Genomic DNA, 22717 nt, shown 5'->3' on the forward strand with positions numbered 1-22717 from the left:
CACACATGCAGGAAGCTGTGCATGTCTATCTAGGAGGGATATGGGAAAGCACCTTGCTGTCATTACAAACGAGCCCTGATCTTAACTGTGATATTTTTTGCTAATCGAAATCTTGACACAGAAAAGAGCCCAGCACTATCAGTAGCTTGATAATCCCTGTAGCTTAGGTAAAGGCCCTCAAAGCTCGTCTCAGCAGATAAAATCCGAAATAACTTGTATGACACCCAGAAATGGCATTTTTTTCATTAGCAGTTTGAAAATGATGGGCCGTGGCCACCTACAGTCTTTATCCTGGTTCCATCTAAATATAATTTTAAATCACATCGGTAAGCCTCTGCCTTGAGGAGAAGGGTGGTGCAAAATTTAGAGCTGCCACTGAGGGGAGTTTTGCAGTTGGTTTATTCTTTGTTTTGACCATTACTTGAAAATGAGTCATGAGGGCACAGTGCTGTCTGAGGTGTTGAGAAGATCCCAAAGGAGGTGCCAATGCAGCACAGTTGTAGAAATCAGTCCAACACATTTGAAATGTAAATGCATAAAGAAAAAATCAGAGGCATTTTGTCTAAAACATATTGATCATTTGCATTTTTTTCTGGATTTTGTGGCTTTTGTTTGCAAGTATCTGTCTATTTTCAGTCGACAACTTGCTGACAACATCTGCAGAACTGTGGATTATCTGATCGTTGCAGTGGAAGTCATTTGGGAATTGCTTGACTTTCCCATGTTTGAGAGCATTTTAGATGCTGTGGTCACTGTTTCGTTTTACGGATTTGTCACTGAGAGTTTCTGTTACCCTTTCCCTCTTTAAATCACCTGCATTACATGCGAGCACACATATTTACACGTCAATAGACGCCCAAGTGTCATTATGCGGGCCCTGGAGCATCTCTGACGAGTTTCTGTTCACGTAGTCAAGGAAATGAACTACCCTCGAAGCAAATTCGACTAAATCTCGCATTTCCAAAGGCTTAAAGTGGGATTAGAATGCTGTGTTCAAACATACTTTTCACAGCTCCATCCACATCTATTGCAATGTGGAAATTATAGGCCCCTAATCTTTGTTTAATTCCGGGACTGTGTTTTCGAAACTGGCCATGTTTTGGTAGTGAAGCTCATCCATCACGTTGGCAGATGCAGCACCCGTGGGTCCGAGGCCGGCGAGGGGTCTTCAGAGACTCATCCTGAGATCAGCAAGCCTCAGAGAAATTCATCTGTAATGGATGCAGCTGAGAGTTTTAGTGTTACGTGCTGGAGATGAAGTTTTCGCACGAATTTCCGCACCGGTGTGAAATGACTCTGGTGGGAACACTTTTCCACAGGTCATTAAGAGTGTTTATGTGTATCGGGGTATTTAAAATGACCAAACACCCAGCTTTTAGAGGTGTTAACCCTGTGGGTATTGTTTTTTTTTCACCAGCAGCTAGCTCACTTCGCCTGCTTCAGCCTGGTAGTTCACCTCATGGAGGGGGAATCTCCCTCCAGCTCTGCTTCCATAATTAGGGATAAAATTTTGATGAGATCCAGTTGACAAACTCACTGTCGTCCATGAAATGTTAATGTCTTTTGCAGGATAACGTGAAACAGCGGAAACGCATAGGCATGCGCATATGCTGACACACACTCCCACTCTTTATCTCTCTCTCTCTGTCTCTTTCTCACACACACACACACACACACACACACACACACACACACACACACACACACACACACACACTCGAAGATAACGCTCATTCAAAGACAGATCTGGGACATTTAAGTCAATGCAAAAGGAGTGAATCCAGTTGAAAGCTATTGCAATGAGTCTCTGTGAGATAACACAAACACACACACAAACACACATGCGCGTGCACACACACACACACACACACACACACACACACACATAAAGTACACTTGCATAAGCCGACAGCCACTGATGTCTGAAGAATATGGGTCATTCCTGAGATACACCTGGATTTTGTCTAAATCAAAGTCATCGTCTCTGGACAGACACACACACACACACACACACACAAATACACACACACTCACATCAAACACTGCTTTTTCTCATGCACCTCGGTAAATGTGAACAACCGCTACTTTGTCATCTGCACGGCAGTAGCTATTGTAATGTATAAGTGGGTAATACAGTGGGTTATTTGTGTGTAACAGTGAAGCTCGATGGTAGAAAGAGTCTCCCTCAACTAAAACCAGGTAGGGGAGACCAGGGATGGTTATAACACTTCACATTTCCGTCAATCCCCTTGCTCATTTGAGTTAGGTCTTTCAAATATGGTGTAATCCCTCTTACAGCTGCCTATTACAAAACTGATTGGCTTCAGAATCTCCAAGGTGAATAGAACGGGAGTTATTTTATGTCAAAGACAAGGAGGGAAATCTTTCATCCTACCCCACACGCTGAGTTCGTTGGAAAGGCAGTTAATGTAAAATGTAACGCCTATAAACCGGATGCTGTTTGAAATACTGTGTGTTTTCATGTTTATTCATCATAACTGAACAACTTGCATTAAATGTGAGTGTTATATTAACTACAAGTGACTGTAAAAGATTTGTTGTGCGCATATTATTCATTGTACTTTCAAATTAACTCCCTTTTTTTTTAACACTGGAACAGAACTGTTTGTGTGAATGTGCGTGTAATCTCTCTGTGCTTTTGATAGTTGCTGTTGTGTGCCTTTAATACGCCATTAGCCCTTAACACTCGCCATACACCCCCGTGATGCTACACCTGATGATGCACTCGCGGTTTCCGCAGCAGCAAGACAGACCCCGCTTTCCTGGGTTTAAAGTCTCAGTTTGATCGAGTGAGGAGAATGATTAGAGGTCTTCAGGCTCTCTTGCTGCTGCTCAGATGCTGCTTGCATCATCAGGTGTAGGATTTAAGGGGATGAATAGAGCCGTCCTACGAGATATAGAGGGTACTGACAAGCGTAGTGGTCTATATGGGCAAGCTATGGCAAACACCTGGAAATACTGGTTGAAAATCAGCGATGTGGTCGTTTAACCGGGTTGATTTGCAGCATGCCTCCTCTGTTCCAGCTGTCCCCATCTCATTTCTCCGCCCATTTTTGCTGTTGTGTTTGTATTTCAGTTCACTGGACCTCATAGCAAAGATGCCAGCTAGCATGGGTAGTCCCAAACCAATTAAAAAACAGATCTACGGGCAAAACTGATGACCAAATTAACTGTAAAGAGAAGAAAAATGACTGGATTGAGTTTTTTCTTTCAAAACTGACTGACATGTAAGGCTCATAAATCCCTTGCTAGAAGTTGTAGAATGTGTTTTGTTATAGTTAAAATATGACTTACTAATCACATAATAAAAAACTTTGCAGTAAAATTTCTTTAAAATTTAAAATTTTGGCTCTCAGCCTCTTTCCCATCCTTTCCCGTGCATGCTTTGAGGAATTGGAAGTGTTATTTAGTTTAGTTTAGTTTAGTTAGTTTAGTTAGTTAAAACCATCCCCGGTCTCCCCTCCTTGCTCTTCATTTGGCATAATTTACAGGTCATCAATTCACGCTGGCAAGCATGGGGTCGAAAATTAGTGTTGAGATTGTCTTAAGGCTGCTGACTGCCGGCTACATTTCATTCAGTAATCTTTAAAAAAAAACAGACAAAAGTACCGCTCATTTCCACAGCAGGGAGGCAAAACGCATGAAAACAAGTGTTGAAATCCAACATATCAAAGTTATTATCTTAGTTTCCTAGTTTGTTTTCCCGCTGTCTCCTCTATTCTCGTGAAGTCAGCGGCAGGCCTAATCTTCATGTAAGTGGGCGACCGGTTCACTTCCCGCAAAAAAAAAAAAAAAAAAAAAAAAAAACACACGACCCGCATTTTCCCCCAAGTTGAACAAGTGTTGAGCCTCACCTGAACCGATGAGAAGCAGTTCGCCTCACATGAGGATGAGACGCTTTTGTGTCCCTATTGTGTCAGTTTCCTTTTGGATTCAGGGTGTGATCACGGCGCGGGATTTGTGTGAGAACCCCCGTGTAAATGTGGATGTGGATGTGTGAGTATGTGTGCGCGGCGAGCGTGTCGGTGTTTGCGTGTGTGTTCACCAGTGAATTCAGGACAAAGCGGGTTGGAGTACAGGACTTTAGTATGCAGCGATGCACTGCAGCCACCCACATTTGGAGTTAGGGAGCCACGGTAACTCAAGAAGTTGGATTAAAGTTGGGTTTAGCAGCACTCTAAAAATACACCCATCCTCGCTGCCTGGGATAAAATAACATTTGAAAGGGGTCCAAGTGCTTTAATTAAACGCGACACCTCAAATAAGGTAAGTTGTCAATCCCAGGAAACTGATTTTCTTGTGATCGTCTAACTATTCTAAAAATAACCCTGGCCTATGTAGTAAACCCCGCCTATCTTACAAGCAAATAAAGGATCCTTTGTGAAATTGACTCAGTGACTCGGTTTACTGTTAGAAACCCAGCTGGATGGCAGCCGACTAGCATCAAACAAAAGCCATAATCCTCATCATCGCCATGCATTCCATGTAAATAAATGCTTTTGCTGTATTGCTGCTCTCTTTGCAGTCGATGTGCCACAGTCGCGATTCAACTTAAACTTTGTGCATTAAAGTTTTTTACATTTGCTATTCTAAACCCTTGGTGTCTTTCCCAGGAGAGAACGTCTGACTCACAGAGAGCGATGTTTGGAGTAAACAGGAGGGGGGATGCAGCAGATAAAATAAGCAGCGACAGCCACCGTGACTGAACAGATAAAGAAAAGAGCGCCATCTATGCAAAGTCAATCAACAGAAAATCCAAGGAAAAATTAAAAAAAAAAAAAAGCACATTTCCACTATATTACAAGCAAATTTTCCCTTCTACAAATACACGGCTTTAAAAGAAACGCCAGACAGATTGATTTGTAGAGCAGAGAAATCCTCCAAACATCCCAACCCAGCAGTGCAGACGTTATTTTTCAGTCTGTCTAAGCGCACGGTTCGGTTTCAGCGTGCGTGTTGCACAGTCGGCCTGACAACCCTTCAGCACAGTCGGGCAGCAAATCTGGTTGCAGCCCGTGTGTGATCAGTGTGTCTGAAATCTGTAATTGTCCATTGCTAACAAGCTATTGATCTGCAGTGACTGACCAGGTTGCTGCAATCATATCAACCATTATTGCCTTGCTGATTATGTCTGGCTCTTACAATTAAATCTGTGGGGGGACCGAACAGGAAAAGACTGAGTGTGTGTGTTTGTGTGTAGGTGTAAGTACATTTCCACTGCCCTTTATTTGTGCACTTGTATGTGTGTATTAAGCTGTGCACATGCCTGTGTTTGTGTGTGTGTGTGTGTGTGTGTCTAATTGCTACCCAGCAGCAGCTGCTGTTCCTAATGAGAGTCTATTGCATTGGCCTTTCTGTTCCTTACTGTGTGAGACTTCATTATTTCCAAAATTACCAAGAAAAAAAAAACAAAAAAACTTTTTTTTTACCAATTACCTGTCCATCTTGGTTTTATTTTATTACTATTTTTGTTTCCCTCTAGTTCCTGTTCACTGATCATATGAGGGGAGTTGTGCTCTGGATTGATTTGGCAGACTTGTTATAGAGGTTTGGTTTTTGCTTGCATAATTTGCACGCAAAAATGTGTGTGTGTGTGTGTGTGTGAGAGAGAGAGAGAGAGAGAGGAGAGTGAGAGAGAGTGGGGGGCACGGGGTGGTTGGTGGTTGTGTGGGGTGACTAAAGAGAAGGACTTTGATTCAGACAAAAGCCAGGTGCATATCAGAAATAGAAACCAAAACTGCTCAGACATCAATGGTTTGGAGGCGAATGCAGCTGTTTCCTTCTCTCTCTCTCATGCTATTCTCTTTCATTCTCCTTTTTTCCTCTCTCTTTCTCTCTCTTTCTCTCTCTGTCAGTGTCTACCATGCTCACTCTTTCTCATCCCTGCCCCCACCCTACTGCCCCTGCACCCTGCATCCTCCACCTCTTCCTCCCCTTCAATAGTCGCGTCCTCGTCTTGCTTCATTATCCCCTAAAATCTTCTTATTAATTCCTGTACGTCACTGCACTCTCAACTATATGTGCCTGTGTTTTTGATACAGATTTCAGACAAACGCTCGTGAGTTGTTGGTATCCAAGTGACAGTTTGACCCACTTCTGATTCTATATTAAAATCTCACGGATCCATTTCAGAAGTCATGTCAGATTCAATCACTCCGGGGCAAAGCGCCGTTTGAATGAAGAGATGGGAGTGGAGGATGGGATGTTGGCGATGCAACATTGGGTTGTCTCACTTGGCAAAGTCTCCTCCTGTTCTTGTGTAAAATACCTCAGATTTACCCCCTTCTTTCTTATTAAAATTCTCATATAATCTTTGTTTTATTAAAGTGCAAATCCAGTGGATATCAGATTTGAAGGCTGTTTCTATTATTTGCCGGGAAAGTTCAGACGGAGACATTATCTCTCTCCCAGAGCCAGAAATAAGAATAAAGTGTTTGTCTTGCAATCAAAACCTGTGATTTCACACCGGCATACAGCTCTAACTGGAGACGATTTGGAGCAGATGGAAAAAAAAAAAAATACTTGGGATGAAGGGCGCCCTATCCCGCTTTCCTGGTAATGAATGTAAATGAATGCAACTTTGTTTAGCGATCGCAGTTTATTAGATTTGCGATACCATCCAAAAACTCACTGCCTCACACTTTGTTTCATACTCGGAAGCGTTTGTCTGGTGTTGTCTGTTTTGCAACACAGGAAATCAAAAAAAAAAAAAAAAAATGCACCAACTCACTAATCCAAACTCAAATAACAACTGAGACAAAGTGTAATATCAGAATGCAAAACACGTGAGCCAGCGTGCTTCGTGCCTTATGCGGTCCGATTTGTTAATTCTTAATTTGCCAGCTGAAATGCCTTTAATTGCATGACTTGTGAATTACTGGAAGCAATTGCATATTATATTTTCTCAGCAGAAAATAAAACAAACAAGGATGCCTGTTCACTGAATTAAGGCATTTTGCTTGAGATAGTGGGTGGAAAAAGTGATTTTGACTGGAAAGATGCCAGTTCAAATCTCCAGACTGGTTGGGAAAATCTGAGCAGGGGACTCACATTGGTCCTTACACGCCTTTGAGCAAGGCATGCAAGCACAAACTCCCCCGGTGGACTTCATTATTGTCGGTTAGGGCGGTGTTGAAAAAAGCAGGCAGGATATATTTAATCGTCAATGGATAAGTAGTAGTTAAAAAATGCTCCTGAGCCTGTTTACTAAATGTCTTTTTGACCACAAGTATTCACCCACGACCTGAGATTGTCAAGTTGTGGTCAACATGCTGCTGAATAAACCACCACACATTAATCCAGTGGGCAGGTATCATTAGGCCTGCTCACACTACTGTTTCGCTTTACAACTTTCAAACTGTAAAATCATCCAGTAGCATGCCAAACTGTGTAATACAGCCGCTGGTAACGTGATGTAGAATAAAGAGAGTGACAAATGACGCATAAGGAGGAAGGTTGGGGTGGTGGACGGGTCAAACACAAGGACTTTCCCATCGGAGACCCCCCTGCTAACCAAGAATCAGAATCAGAAATAGTCAACATAAGCTTGCTGGCTAATGCCTCCAAAACGTAACTATAACCTTTCCCTTACCTTAAACAAGGCGTTTTGGTGGCTAACGTTGAAGTTAATGTAATGTAATATATACAAAATTGGACTTTGGCATACATGTACTGCACACACTTTGATGAGATTGGGTTGCTGTATCCTCTAGTGCAATCGATCCACCCAGATAATTACTGCGCGATTTGGTGAGGTTTCCAGTTTGCTCCAGTCTCTCCTGTCTCCATGCACCCCAGTGCCATGGGGCTGGATCGGTCTTCATTTGTGGAGCTCACACCATCAAAAATTCATGTGGAAAAACTCAATAGCTCAACAGCTCTTTCCAAAAAACAATGACACACATACCTGACATAACCCACAGCGCCTGGGGTGAACAGATAGTTGGGAACTATTTCCTGCTGAGGAACCTGAGCAAACTATCTATCCACCTCTAATATGTCGATGGCGGTGGATGGAGACTGTCTGGTCGTGTTTTTCAACAGGAAATAGTTCCCAACGACGCTCTTCGAGACAGGGAAGATCGTGATAATATTTATTTATTTATTTATTTATTTATTTATTTATTTATTTATTTATTTATTTATTCATTCATTTATTTATTTATTTTTGCATTTTGGATGAACTGTTTCTCTCAAGAAAGGAAAATTTAAAGAAAAAAGTCAGCCGGCCTGTGTTGCTTTATACCAAAAGATACCAAAGATTTAACATTGGTGAGTCCAGTTTAATTTGAATGGAGAGCTGCAACTAATGATTATTTCCATTTCCATTTCCGATTCATCCGGCGATTATTTACTCAATTAATCAATAAAATGTCAGAAAATGGTGAAAAATGTCGGTCAAAGCCCAAGGTGATGTGCTCAAATGTCTTGTTTTGTCCACAACTCAAAGATATGTAGTTTACTGTCACTGAGGACTTAAGAAACCAGAAAATACTCACATATGATGAGCTGGAATCAGAGAATTCGGAAATTTTCTTCTTGAAAATGACTCCAATCAATCAATTATCAAGATTAATTTAATAGTTGGGAACCAATCGATTATGTGACCAGTCATTGCAGCTGGAGATGGAGCTGCTCACTGCTGTTTTAGGAGAAAATTAATATCTCACTTAAGTTTTGATTGATCGCCTCCTGCAGGCACAGAAGTCTACACACCCAATGCCACCATTTTACTTTTCTGCTGCACTTTCACTTTGTGATTTAGAGCGATGAGTGTATAATCACATATTTATCTTGCCTTGTGTAAGTTTAAGTAAGAATTGAGAGAAAAGTACTTCTGTGGGAGTTAAATATTTACCCGTCGCACCTCTGGCTCTGAGATCTGTGGCTTAGTGGCTCTCGGGGTCCGGGCAGGTGTCCTCTCCTTGATCCTCACAGAGCTGACATTTGGCACAGTGGTGACACCTCAGCGGCTGAAAGGACAGATCTCAGATGAGCCTCCTCAATATTTCAAGTCCAGTGACATTTCATTAGATGAAGAGGAGTTTAGATTCCTGGCAAATGCTCCCCCTCCCCCCACCCCGCCGCCTCTTATCTGGCCAGGTGGATGGTGGATGGTGTAACCTCATTTCGAGCTCTATTTTGGGTCTTTTTCATGTGCGTTTACACCCTTGGATCTCGCTTGTCCACAGTTTAAAAAGGGGCGAAATTGTACTACTTCTTGTTTTGCCAAAGTTTTAAAGAAAAAAAAAAACTAGTGCCTCTGAAACAGGGCAGTATGTTACGAAGAAAGCTGACTTTACTGGAGGCGGCCAATCGTTTCACAGTCTGGGCAGTGGGAGAGGCGGATTCTCGCGGCGTGCCAGCCAATCGGAGCGGTGGCTCTTTCTGGCTGTCAGAGATGGGCACGAGGGCATCAGCTGGAGGGCAGCCAGATCCTCCAAGGCTGCCAACCGAGATCCACCCCCTCACTCTTCATTTTGCCAATCACAGGCCATGTGGCACTGTGTCTTGCTCATCTGCTCAGCCAGTGGTCAAACATTACTATCCCCACTTGGTGAAAGAGTTTTGCTGTTGAATAATCGCTAACTTTTCACATCATGTCATTTATTTTGAGCCGCCACCACAGTTTATGTCAATAACTTTTTCCACCTATAAAATAGATCATCTGATTAGATTTTGGAGCACCGTATGAATTAGGAGAAGGTTACTTGAAACTGCTTAATGCTTTAAGATATGGAGTTCATGTTAATGGCATTCATGTATCGTGCAGATAAATATACTGGCACTGACATATTGCTGCTGGATACATAGATTTGCTGAACAAATGACCTCATTAGCATATCTGGTCAAGCTGACATATCGTGTCATTATATCAAGACATTAAGTGGCTCCGGTGCCTCTTGATGTATGGTTCGGGATCGAACTGTGTAAGAAAAATCAAAAAGCAAGATAAAACTGACTGACTGACCAATGTGACCAACTGCCAGTAGCTCTGCGGATGGGAGAGGGGCACTAAATAATGAATTTCTTAAAATTAATCACATGAATAAACACAATAGGTGAAAGACGAAAGGTAATCCTGTAAGATCATGGAAACATGAAAAATAGCACCTTTAACCTCTTAGGACATCACATTGGATGTGGACATCACATTTTGGGTTATATTACTGTAGTAGTTAATTCTGCTTACCTGGGGCCGTCTGGCCGCGTATGTGGACCCTTACACTTCCTACCACACTTGTTTTATATTTTGTTACAAGCATATGGTGCCTTACTGTAGCTGTTACTGTCCAAAGGGGGCAAAAATGTTGTTACTTCATTTTGTTTTTTGCACTGTGATATTCAAAACACGTTCAAAAATATGTTTGTATGTGTTATTAATACAAGACAAAGCAGTCAGGACAAAAACTGCAATGTTCAGGGTGGAAATAAAGACTTTTGCACTCTATTACACAAAGGTGACTTTATTGTGTTTTAAGGAAATTGAGAACCAGTGTCCACATATTTGGACATCATTTTTCTTTAAAACTACACCATGTAAAAAGGCGATGCTTGGTTTTTATACTTATCAGGGTCCAATACGCCAAAATAGAATCACATAAATATCAAAAAAGAGCTCGGGTCTTAAGAGGTTAAAAGTTTTTCAGGTGGATGCATTTCACCTCATTGTCAGACAAGGCATCGTTTAGAATGTGAGCAGGATGTGAGCAAACATTTCTCTTGTTATCTCCCGTTTTTTTGGTTTTTTTTTTTTTCCCTTTTTTTTCTCTTGTCCTGTTCCAATGAGAGGTTTCGAACAGTCGTAAACCCTCGCCATTCATTCCCTCGCATTCCAAAGTTAATGAGCAACCACAAAGGAACGGCCAAGCAATCACCCAGAGGTTTAAAGCGGGGGCCAACACCGGAGTGAAGTGCATTAGGTGGTAATAAGACCGAGCGGGGTCTGGATCATGGCTGAGACGTTTCCCATTCCTGTGAGCTCAAACCATTTAATCGATTTCCATCTGTGTCCCCCATGTCCGCTCGCATTCCAGCCACAGCGCCGCCGCTTAGCCGGGGACTTTGAGGGGGAGAAGACTTTCGAAAACGTCAGAAAGGGGGACGCCGCAGATAGAGCTGCATCTCGGAGGCTTGTATTTCCATTTAATCCCAGCCATTAAGCGGCAAACAAAGAGGAGAACGGAGCCGCTTTTGGAGGACAAATGAAAGAACTCATTCTGTTTGATTTGTTTTATTGTGTCTCATTGCTTTTTTTTTTTTTTCAGGCGCTAATATTTGTGTCTCATTGCACTTGATGCCACTCGATGAATGAGCCATTCATTTTTTATTATTTTTTTTCCCTCAAACATTTCAAACCACGGAGTGACTGTTTGCAGGGGGGGAAAAAATGACAGAAAAAGTTTTTCCACATGCAACAAAAGTCAATAAATTGCATGCTTTTAAACACTTGGGAGACGCCTAACTCAACTGAGGCGCAAACTAATGGGTTATTCATTGCCGGGGGTTGCAAAGAGTCTGACTGAATGTTGAGACCGTCTCCAGCTGGGACAAGTGTCTCCCGATTTGGCGTCCCGTCTTCCAGAGCGCCATACACCCCCTCCCCTTCTGTCGCCTACCACGCTGAGGCGAGTGCAGAGAGTCGGCGAACACAACCTCACGTCAGTCAAACAATACAGCGGTGTGTGTGTGTGTGTGTGTGTGTGTGTGTGTGTGTGTGACTAAAGCGTATAATATTCTGTCTTCCCCTGGCAAAGAGATTAACGATTATAGCATTAACCTCTGTCATGGCAGACATTCAAGCCCTATTAGCATTATTATAAATGTATTCTGTTGTGATTCTTAACACAGTATCCCGGGATTAGCCTAAGCTGAGCCAAAAAGCTTCCCTTTGCAGCCATCCATTTGCATTCAAGCCCCCCCACCCCCACCCCCCTCCTCTCTACCTTCCCAATAAAGCTTCTGACACTTTTCACCCTAATCTTTAACTGCATGAACGCCAAAACGCAAGAATAAAGTCTTTACGGTTTAATGCTGGCAAGGTCCGGCACCTGTGCGTGTGTGGGTGCGCGTCTCCTGATGATGCACATTCTGTTTGGTCCATTCATGTAAATGATTATACGGCGAATGCGGTTTATTTATTTACCCGTTCTATACTGTGGAGTGTGTGTGCTGCACAGGCTTTCGGTGACAAACGTCTTTCTCGAGCCTTCAAATGTTCACAAAAACTGAATGGGAATGAAATGGATAAAAGAGCCTCGCCGTATGTGTGTGTGCATATTTTACCGTATGTGTGTTTGTCTGTAACAAGCGCCCCCTCCTCCCCTCCTCCTCCTTCCCCCCGTTCCCCCATTTGCTGAGTGATTGCTCTGCGTCAGGTGTGTGATTGCCTGGTGGCGGTTCATAAGCGCCGAGACTTCTCCTTTGCCTGGCTCTCATTAAAGCTGCGAGGGGAAGAGAAGATACCTTTCCCCGGCGCCGATCTATTATATTTGATTTCGGAGAGCTGAATAAAATGTGGTGCAGGACGGCGTGTGCCCGCTCGCTCACATACACACCCGCGGCTCACGGGTGCACACGTGCGCGCTCCACGCCGCGCACACCTACACAAGCCAGCCGCGTCTTTTCATTAAGCATTTTTTTTTTTCATTTTTTTTACTTTCACAAAAGGAATATTTGAGTTTTAACATTCGTGGCACACTGCTGACGTCATTTTATTTTATCAATAATATGTGAACTGCTGTTTCTATGGCATCACTGTGGGGTCCAATAAAGCAAAATATGGAGGCTAACTGAGTGGGGATACACTCTTTCATTTCATTTAAAGTACCTTTATTTATCCAGGGAGGATTTGCTGAGTAAGTGTGCTCTTTTTCAGTAATTCCCTGCTTTATGTTCAATCATTCATAAACTGGCCGCCCTGTACAACCAGTTTTACGCTGCTGGCCTTTGAGCAACCTTGTTGAGCACAAAAGCAGCACGTCAGCGGTCGAGGGAGGAGGAGGAGGAGGAGGAGGAGGGGACTCGGATCCCGAGTACGCCTCCCTAAGCTTTCCCTGGTTCAAGTTCCACCATTTTACAGCATTTTTCTTTTTCTTGCAGCGCAGTGGAGAGCTAAACACGAGGGGGGGGTGGCGAGGAGGATGCAACGGCCCCAAAAGAGCCTCATTTATAACGCCGCGCTTCGATTTCATTGTGAAGTGGATCTCAAAATCATTTCTCAAACTTGGGCGCTCTCTCGATTTGTAAAAAAAAAAAAATGACTACAAGCGAATAAAAGTTGCGCTCTTCAATCCATAACTCGGAGATGTCGATACATTTCAGCGCTGGCAGCTGAGCTCCACAGTCCCCGCGTGTTGCCAACGTCCGAATGAATTGCCGTCAGTCAAAGCTTCCCTTCCTGCTGCGCGGTGTGCTGAAAACTGAAGGCTTTTTTTTTTTTAAACAAATTAACACACACTCACCTCGCATCTCATTCAGAAAAGTATGCATCTTCCTATTAGTGCCGGGAACTTAACAGACAGCTTTATAAATAGTGACACAGTGTTCCTTTGTGTGACAGCAGTTTGAGTGTGTGTGTGGCTGATGGGAGAGGAGGAGCGGGACGGTCTGATGGACCTGTAGCATCTGCCAGAGGGGTGAGACTGGCAAACAGTTTTTTTTGGGTGGGAGTGTTTCGGCTCAGTGGTGAATTTCTCCCGGGGTATGAGGCTCTGTGTGCTTCCCAGTAGTTGGGGAGTGTGCAGCTGACGGCGCTCTCAGCAGCACAGATGGCTCAGTGTAGCTCGCCCAAGGAGCAGATCCTGAATTTTACAGATGTGGGTCAAAACAGCGAATCATTCTTTAGCGCTTGCATTCGCCTGCGCGGAGAACCGGATGGCCGGGGTTTGCCACATGTAGACTGGAAATTTAGTTAAACAAACATTACTGGGGGGCAGAGCTGCTATGGAGGCAGAAAAGATCTTATTAGGGTTAAATCTCAACGGATGGGGAAAAAAAAGAATTCGTTTTTCCAGCTCATCTTGTGCTCATGCCGGACGATGTTTGATGTAAATAGCATTTTCCGAAGGCGGTAAATAACGCTATCGAGAAAATGGTCTCCTCGTATTCATCACACCTCAAGCCAGGACCGGCGTGCATCATCAAACCGCAGAAATAAAGGAACAAAGAGACAAGCAAAGCATCTTTCATCTTCAGATTCATCACACCGCTATCAAGTGGAGCAAAACTCCTAAATCACAGATAGGGGCTTGCCATATATTAATAACAGATCAAAGTAAATATTGAACAAACTATCTTGCCTTCTTCTCTTCCAGGCTTTTGAGATGAAATATTTTTTTTTTTTTGTTAAATTAACTAATAATGTTACCTTTTGATGGAGAATTCAAGAGGTCGTGTTCAGCTCTCCGACTGATTTTAGTCAACGCTTGCAAGTCATAGCAAAAGGCCTCTTTCCTCCAGTAACATTCGTCTGACGTTCATTGCAAAGGGCAAAAAAAGAGAGGAGGTAGCTAACACCATTCTAACCGAAAAAATCCAGCTGCAAACAAGTCATCCCTATTTCATTTTTTAAATATTTTAACCAAAGCGACTTCTTTGCCATGCAAGTTTTTGGAAACATTCATGCTGAAAAACTGTGGTTTGAGATTCAACTAATTACATTATTTTTTTTCCCACCTGAGCAATTCAGCATCTGAGAATTTTTTTTTAAAGCTTGATTTCTTTGTTGCATTTTCCCCCTTGATTTATTCTCGTACAGCGGCTAAAATTAGCAATAATCTATTTTGAGATGTTTCTCGAGTCATCTGGGTTAACATGGCATCATTAGCATTAACGGGCATCAAAGATCAGCCACCAACAGTGTTTTCTTCTGCGGCGCTTACACTCCAACAGGCATGCAGTCTCATCATCAAAACAACAACAATCACCACGATGATGATATTAAAGAAGGCATAGTGGCCATGCCTGAACCGAGAGCCAGCCGCCGAAACCGCTTTCACATCAAAAAATAGTAAAATAATGGAGGTCTACCACCACAAGGGTGAATCTTTAATTATTAAAACAAGCGCATGGAGCTGTATGAGGAAAGTCAGTGGGCAGACACAGGCGAGGAGCAGTGTATCTCGCCACAGCTGTGGAACATATTACATCCCCATGTCACTTCACCGAACACCAAGAAAAGACATATCACACCAATTTTCAAAATCTGTTACAGCTCTACAGGTCATAGCGACTGCATTTCCATACACATTTTTTTTTTTTTTGCCCTTACTCTGAAAACCGCAATATTCCTTCTAGGCTGTTTACATGGCCAATGAAGAGGAATATTCCACTAATATTCCCGTTCACATGCAGCCGTGCAAACACAGCTTCCCTTTTGGCGTTGTGATATCTGTGCGTATCAAAAAACCCTGTTCATATCCAGGTCTTTCACAAGATTTAAAAGTAGGTGTGTTTTTCATTCCAACCATAAATGCGGGCTTTTATTTTGTGAATGCATCTTTACCCCCAGCCTCGCACACTGTTGGCTAGCTGGTTTGATTACGACACACAGGATTTGGTTTGGTTGAGATGCGTAGTCCGAATGCGCTGAATGCATGACCAAAGAATGCTCCTAAAACCTGAATAATATCGGCATATCCCACATGCCTTAAATGGAAAATGCTACATTCGGAAAAAAAATAATATCCAAACAGTATAAGCAGTTTGCATCACTTATATCGAATTCGGAATAATAGTGGAAAATTTGTGCATGTCAACGTACTGGGTGTCAATCACTCAATCCAAAAGAGCTTTAAGTGTAAAAGCCAGCTACTTGTATACAAATAAATAAATCATCACTGCAGTATTCACCAAAACTGACCACTGTGGTACACACCAAGCATCATGGATGTTTGGATTTAGTGGGTAAAACAGCTTTTTCATGAGGTGCTGTTTTCTGGTGGAGGTGCACAGTCTGTTGTGTGTGTGTGTCTGCATGGTAAGCATTTTTGAGTTTGACAGAGGAATTGTGTGCAATCATATGCTAACGAATGTGGTGGAAAAACAAACATCCTACTTGGTGCTTCGCCAGACAAAGTTATGCCTCTCTCCTCTTTCCCCTCGGCTCATAAATATGGGCAGGGGCGGCGCACTGGCAACCCTCGTGGACAAAACACCGCTGGGTATCTAGATTTTAATCACTGATCATCTAAAAATGTACGCTTTGACTGGTAATATAGACGTCGGTGCTGTGTGTGTATCCACGAGGGTGCTTGTGTTCATCTTCCCTTTATCTCTGCCTGTGTGTGTGTGCTTGATAGATTCGCTGCCTTAAACCGGTGTGGGAAATGTTTGCACCGTGGCACGAACCCAGGTGTGCCTTGACATTTTGCTCAAAATGTTAAGCAAACAAAATCATTACCTAAAAAGTTTTTTTTTTTTTTTTTTAGATTTATTTAATTGCAGCTCCATTTAGCACGCTTGTTATCCAAATCCGTTAGATCTGCTGGTGTTTTCAGATTCTCCTCCACACTCATAAGTTTTGACAAGTTCGGTAATCAACATTTTGACGTGCCTGGGAAAATACGGTTTTGCTGACGTGTGGCGCAGCACCAAGGCAGGCTGAGAGGCACTGACAGAGACAGTAGAGGGAGGTTTCCATCCTAATAGAGTCGCGCGACAGGTAGAGATTAGGAGCCGCCGTGCCGCCTCTTGACGGCATCTTCAAACCGATGTCACAGTGTGTCACCGTGTGCCATGTGGCAGCTGCACCATATGGCGTGTTGCAATTAGCGAGCCATACAATGTAGCGCACTTGTGATAACCCAGCCCTCGGTTTGTCGGCTTACATGTTGTTGCCTTGTTCGCGTCACATCACAAGAAACACGGGATGACATCTTGTTGTTACATGCAGTCGGATGCTTGGGGTATTAACATCCAAGCGGGCGGTTTTGTAATGTTAACTAATATTATCACCAACATTACCACTATTATCAAATGGAAGATGTTGGAGCCTGTAAAAAAAATTGCCACATGTCCCATTTTGTAATTAGCAGGCTGACATGAAAGTTTTGTTTCCCAGTGGGCAGCTCACGTTTACAGCAAATCCGATGTGACATGAATGCAACATTAATTAGATATAAGCTTTAAGTTACAGGGAAATCCGCGGTAGTTCATGAATTAAACTCCCGACTGCAGGCTTTAAAGCTTTAAAGGCCAGTGCTAACACATGAGGGAAAAGGGGTTAGGGTAAGGCTTTCTTGATATTATTACAATTGCTGTCAGATTCAGGTGCAGTTTTCAAAGATAACACTGGGAAATATTGTGATTTGTACATTTTCCTTTATTTGTTATATGTGAATTAGTCTGATAAATGTTTGTATGTCTTGTTTTTTATGGCCTCCAGGAACAGTATCAATAAAAGCAGTATATACATTTTTTTTTTTTTTTTTCCAGTATATAGTCTGTTGAGTTACATAATAACACTGTGGGAGCCCAGAGTGTATGCACAACACTGAACACTCTGTTGTGGCTGCGGTAACTTGTTTTTGCATGCAACACCAAGCCCAGGGCAGTGTGCCGGAGGGCCGTTACACATTTTAACAAGGGCACAGAGAGGTCACGCATGACATCGGAGATCCATAACCGATTTGAACTATCCGGCACCATGGCTCTGACTTTAAAGGAGCGGCGACGAAGCGGACACAGCGACAGTGCACAGGAAATATTTTACCATTCCCAATGAATTCCCTCTCCCGGAGTCATCAAAGTGAACTGTTTGCACGGCCGCTGCATGGAGTCTGATAAGGTTTGCCGTATTTGCGTTCACTAAGGAACTCATGACACTTGTTCACCTTGGTCTAAATACATGTCTGTGTATGGGGAAAAAAAAAAAAAAAATGTTTTCCAGCCAAAGAAAGGCAGCACTTTATACATTTGTGCGACATAATGCAGCCGCAAGTTTCTCCTATTGAGTGATTACTTTCATACAAGAAGGAAATTGCTTTTTTGAATAGGCTGTATTCAGTTTGACGTGGTCATATGATGTATTCTTATTCTTATATTAGTTTATGTGTGGTATATGGCCAAGGGGACTGTGCATAGTAACAGAGTACAGTTGATTGAAAATTGTAAGGACTTGCTTAAAACTATTTCTGATGCCGAAACAGACATGAGGCAAACAGCTGGAAGGCTTACACGAAATGGGATTTAGTAAACAGGATGTGATGAATTAAGTTATTTTCAAGTACCTTTGCATCTCGAAATGGAAGAATGAAGTGTGGGGTTATCTCTGGGGATGTCATACAAAAGCTCACTCAAGCCTGCTCCCAGTATGCTGCTGCTCGGAGAGGACAGTGAACATGTGGGAATCGAGCGGCCAGCTGAGACAGGCATGTATTTGCGTATGTGCACGTATGTTAAGGCTGACAATGCGTAATGCATTTGTCATCCCATGTGAAAGGTCAACCAGGCATGAAAGCCCTCTCGTCTTAGCGGAGGCCCATGGGGTAATTCAGTGATACAGATGGGGTCTGTCATGCTCCTCGGAAAAGGAAGAGGAGGCGGAGGAGGAAGACGAAGATCTATCGATCGATCTATCTACCTGGGAAAAAAAAAAAAAGTGTCAAGGTTTCTTTCCCGGGGGAGTCGCGTTGATGAAATGTGAAGAAAGAACAAAACAGGCTGTCAAGGCAGGAGGAGTAAGGATAGAAAGAAATAATGAAAGCAGGAGTGAAAAACAAAAAAAAAATCACCCTGTATATTCTGTTTTATAGCATCATCATCATTAGTGGGGATGTCCGCGTGACAAATGAATGTGCCACACTTTATTTAGACATATGTCAGGTCAGCTCACCATTTATGATGCTCATGGCGTGCTCACACATCCGTCCACATTCCAAGAGGAAGCAAAAAAAAAAAAAAAAAGACAGGGATAACCATTAGTGCTGGCCTCTAACATCTTCTATTTATTATTCCTCACCCTCTCTGTGGTGGTTTGTTAGAGAAACCTAAGTGGGGAAAACAAAAGCGTACTGTAGAAGTGGCAATTATTGGACCGTCCTCACTGATCCCGATGTAAAGCATGTCCTCTGCACAGCCCAGAGTATCATGGTGTGATGTACCTTCATCTTCCAGTGTGGCGAGAATTTAGAGCGACTCCCTTCAGGATGTCCCAATTCCCGAGTGCCCACAAACTTGTTCAGCTGTGAAAGATAAAAGTTTCCACTCCATGCTTCCACTTCATTGGCCTTACAGTCTCCTCCTTTGCCACTGTGCATGTGTCTCAGGGGCGGCGTGGTGGTGACTCGGTGGTCATCACAGCTCGGAGGGCCACAGTTTGAATCCCGACCAGGGCTCTTTCTGCATCTCATCCCTGTGTTTGAAAGGGTCTCCCTGCCTCTGCCTCTCGGTGCCTCTGAATTGCCTTTAAGTGCAAATACAGCTGTGTGTGTTTGTCCACGTGTGTGTGAGCCCTGTCCACGGCGTATGTAATGCCCTTCCAATGCATTCAGCTCCAGCCCTCCATGACCCTGAGCAGGAACGAGCAGGCATGGACAATTAACCTCTTCAGCATCTAGATATTTTCTATTAGATCTAATGGTACAGCCATAAAGTGGCATCTTGGGTTTGAATATTTCCTTCAATAAAAGCATGTTATGGCTTGTTGTTGGACAGTATAAAAAAAAAAAAAAAAAAAAAAAAATGAAGCTACTTAAGAAGAAATTTAGTGAAGATTAGAGTTTAAATGGTTATGGCATGAATTAATATGTCTTGTATGTTCCCCTATATTTTGTATATTCTGGCTACATTGAACAGTATTTTTTAAGGGACAATAAAGTCTTATAGATTTGATCTTGAAGCTGCTACTGGAGTGACCAGAAATAGAGCGCCGCTTGCATAAAGGTTAGGAAAATTAGCTTGCGACCAGATACGCCAATGAAAATCCCTGCTGCGACTGGGAAAATTAACAAAATTCTGCTCTTTCTACCCACAACAATTGGTGCCATTGAACTGTGACCACCACATTGAGCCCCGACGACTCCAGAGTAACTACGCGGAAGCCAATATGTTCCTACATATTAGGCGTTTATTTCTGTCTGAATGCAAATTTGGATACAGTGCCTACAGAGGGCACACATGCAGTGTGGGTCAAACTCTTGCTAAAGCACTGAAAATCCAAGTAATTAAAAGAAAGTGCAATTATTAATTGCCATGAGACTCAGTGGAAAATATGCTTTTGTCCCTCATTGTCCAGTTGGTGGAGCATAACATTGCTACTGGAGTGAAATCGGCTTTTCCCAGCAGGCCTCTACCAACCAAACACTTTTGCATCAATGGCCCAGCACAGCGAGTCCCTTGGGATATAACACGCAAATGAGCAAACATAAACACACCCACGTGCGTATGAACTCATTTACTCATATCCACCTCACACGGCATAGAGAGTGATATGAATAGCGCGGATGCAGATGATTTAACAGATTGCAAGGACCGCGTGGACAGCATGAACGGCGTTTCCACATGAGGAAGGATTAATGTGGAGTCGATAGCTAACAGGTCACGGATACATAAAGTAACACTTCACCCACATATAGCAAACAAACGAGATTACAAGCGAAATGCCAACTGGTTCGCACTTTGATAATGCTGCTTTCTGTAGCTCTTTATCCACAATCCTTGCAGACATGGCCTAATCAACCAAATGCAAACACTAAACTCCACTTATCAGGGTGGGTACAAATGCTGGAAATCCTTGTAAATGCTTAAATTTCAGAGTGGTATTTGCAAGATTTGAAAAATGCTTGGATCTTGAGTAAAGTGCTTTAAACTGTTTGAAACTGATACATGTATTACTTTCATAAAAAATGGCTGGGTTGGGGACACATTTTGTGAAACTTTTGTCTCCCCTCTGCAGAATGCTCTCACTAAACATGCTTCTGGTTGTTTATGGCACAGTAACATCTGGTTTAATGTGTTGAAGGGGTGATATAATCATTTTGAGTTGTCGTAAACAGCCCTAAGGTGCTGGAAAAGCTTTAAAATGTACCTTGAAAGTGCTGGAAAAGTGCTTGAATTCAATTTAAGGAAAGGACCCAGATATAGTTTTGCATTTTTTATTTTTGTTATGTTTTCAATATTTGCTTTCAATTGAGTTAAGTTTCAGTTAGTTTCCAGAATGGGTTTGCTCAGTTCAGTTCAGTTTTTTTTTTTTTTTTTTTTTTTTTAAATGTTTAGTTTTACTATAGTTTTATTAGTTTCAGTATATAATATGGGCCGTAAAATATTTATTTCACACCTAGTTTTAGTTTTTGGTTTAGTTGTAGTTAACTAAATAATAAATAACCTTGGTAGGAACCATTAATAAATATTTGCCCTCATTTCATTTCACTGTTATATATTCATGGTACACCCAAAACATCCAATAGTTTCTGAAAATCCACTTTTTCCACGGGAATTTTGCACTGAGCACCAAACGGAGGAGATGCTAAGCTATGACTTGCAAAATACTGCAAACTTGTGACTTACAGTCCATCATACCTCCTCAGTTTCCCCAGACAGATTTTCCTAAGCCAGTCCACGGACTTGAAACATCAACCCCCTGCTCACAAGCACACACATAAACTATTCATCCAAACAACGGTAAAAGTACAAAAGCTTTTACAGATGCACTGTACTAACCCCCATGATCAAAACAACTGAACTTACATTTCAACTATTGTTTGAAACAGGGTTTACGCTTGGAGCATTGTGTCCAGTAGCACTTGAAGGGAGCAAATTGTGTTTGTGGGAGAATGGTGTGTGTGTGTGTGTGTGTGTGTGTGTGTGTATGCATGTATGTTTGTGTGTTTTCTGTCTATTTGCCACCACTGAAGTGAACAGGTGAAGTTACAGAGACCTGGGGTAAAGAGAGAGAGGGCAAGAGGTACTTAGGGACCTTGTTCAAGCTTGCACATTTCAATTGGATGTAATCATGTTAGAAACACAACAGCATTTAAATGAGGAAAAAATGATGCATGAAATCCATGGTGTGAATTTTAGATGAGATGTTTGTTCACTAACTTCACCCATGCTCCAGTGGCCCCTAAAAGCATTCTCACAAAGGCTATGTTGTCAAGTGCAAATTGTTTATTTGCCACAGCTGCTGGATCACTGTGTCATTTTTTGCACTGGAGGGTCCATTGTATGTATTGCATGTTCAATTAAGTAAGTTTAACAATCCTCTATTTAAAGCCTTGCATCCAAAACGAAGCGAAAGCAAGCAAGCATTTAGGTCGGGTCACGTTGCAGCACCGAGGTCTGCACTGCTCTACATCTCTGCTAATTCAGTTTTCGCTTCCTGGAACCAACCTGGAAACCAAATGTTGCTGCCAAGCAAAATTAGCCAAGTCTCTTTGTACTGGCTGCAATTGTATTTGTTGCCTGGCAACATTAGCTTATTAGCTAACACTGTATAGAGAAGCACTGTGAAATATCGGAGCTTTTCTAATTTCAGAGGCATAACTTCCGACCATGGATGGATGGCTTTGCCCTGATAGAAAGGAAACCGATTAGGTTTAGTTTTTACTGTGACACTGTGAATGATGGTAATCACTGTTAAACCTCAACACTGATTTGATTTTTGGCCATGCACACCCATGCAGTTGCAGGCACAGATTTAATTGCAGGCAGAAACAATAAAGAAAAGCTGACAATGTGACAAATAAAGTAGAGGCAC

General features: G+C 42.5%; 1 protein-coding gene across 1 annotated transcript in view; it reads left to right on the forward strand.

Moving 5' to 3' along the window:
* LOC115373044 (gamma-aminobutyric acid receptor subunit gamma-3-like) overlaps positions 1 to 22717 on the forward strand; it is a 76273-nt gene that overhangs the window by 1439 nt on the left and 52117 nt on the right. The window lies entirely within an intron of this gene.

Source organism: Myripristis murdjan, chromosome 2 (genome assembly GCF_902150065.1).
Source record: "Myripristis murdjan chromosome 2, fMyrMur1.1, whole genome shotgun sequence".
NCBI classification, from domain to species: domain Eukaryota; kingdom Metazoa; phylum Chordata; class Actinopteri; order Holocentriformes; family Holocentridae; genus Myripristis; species Myripristis murdjan.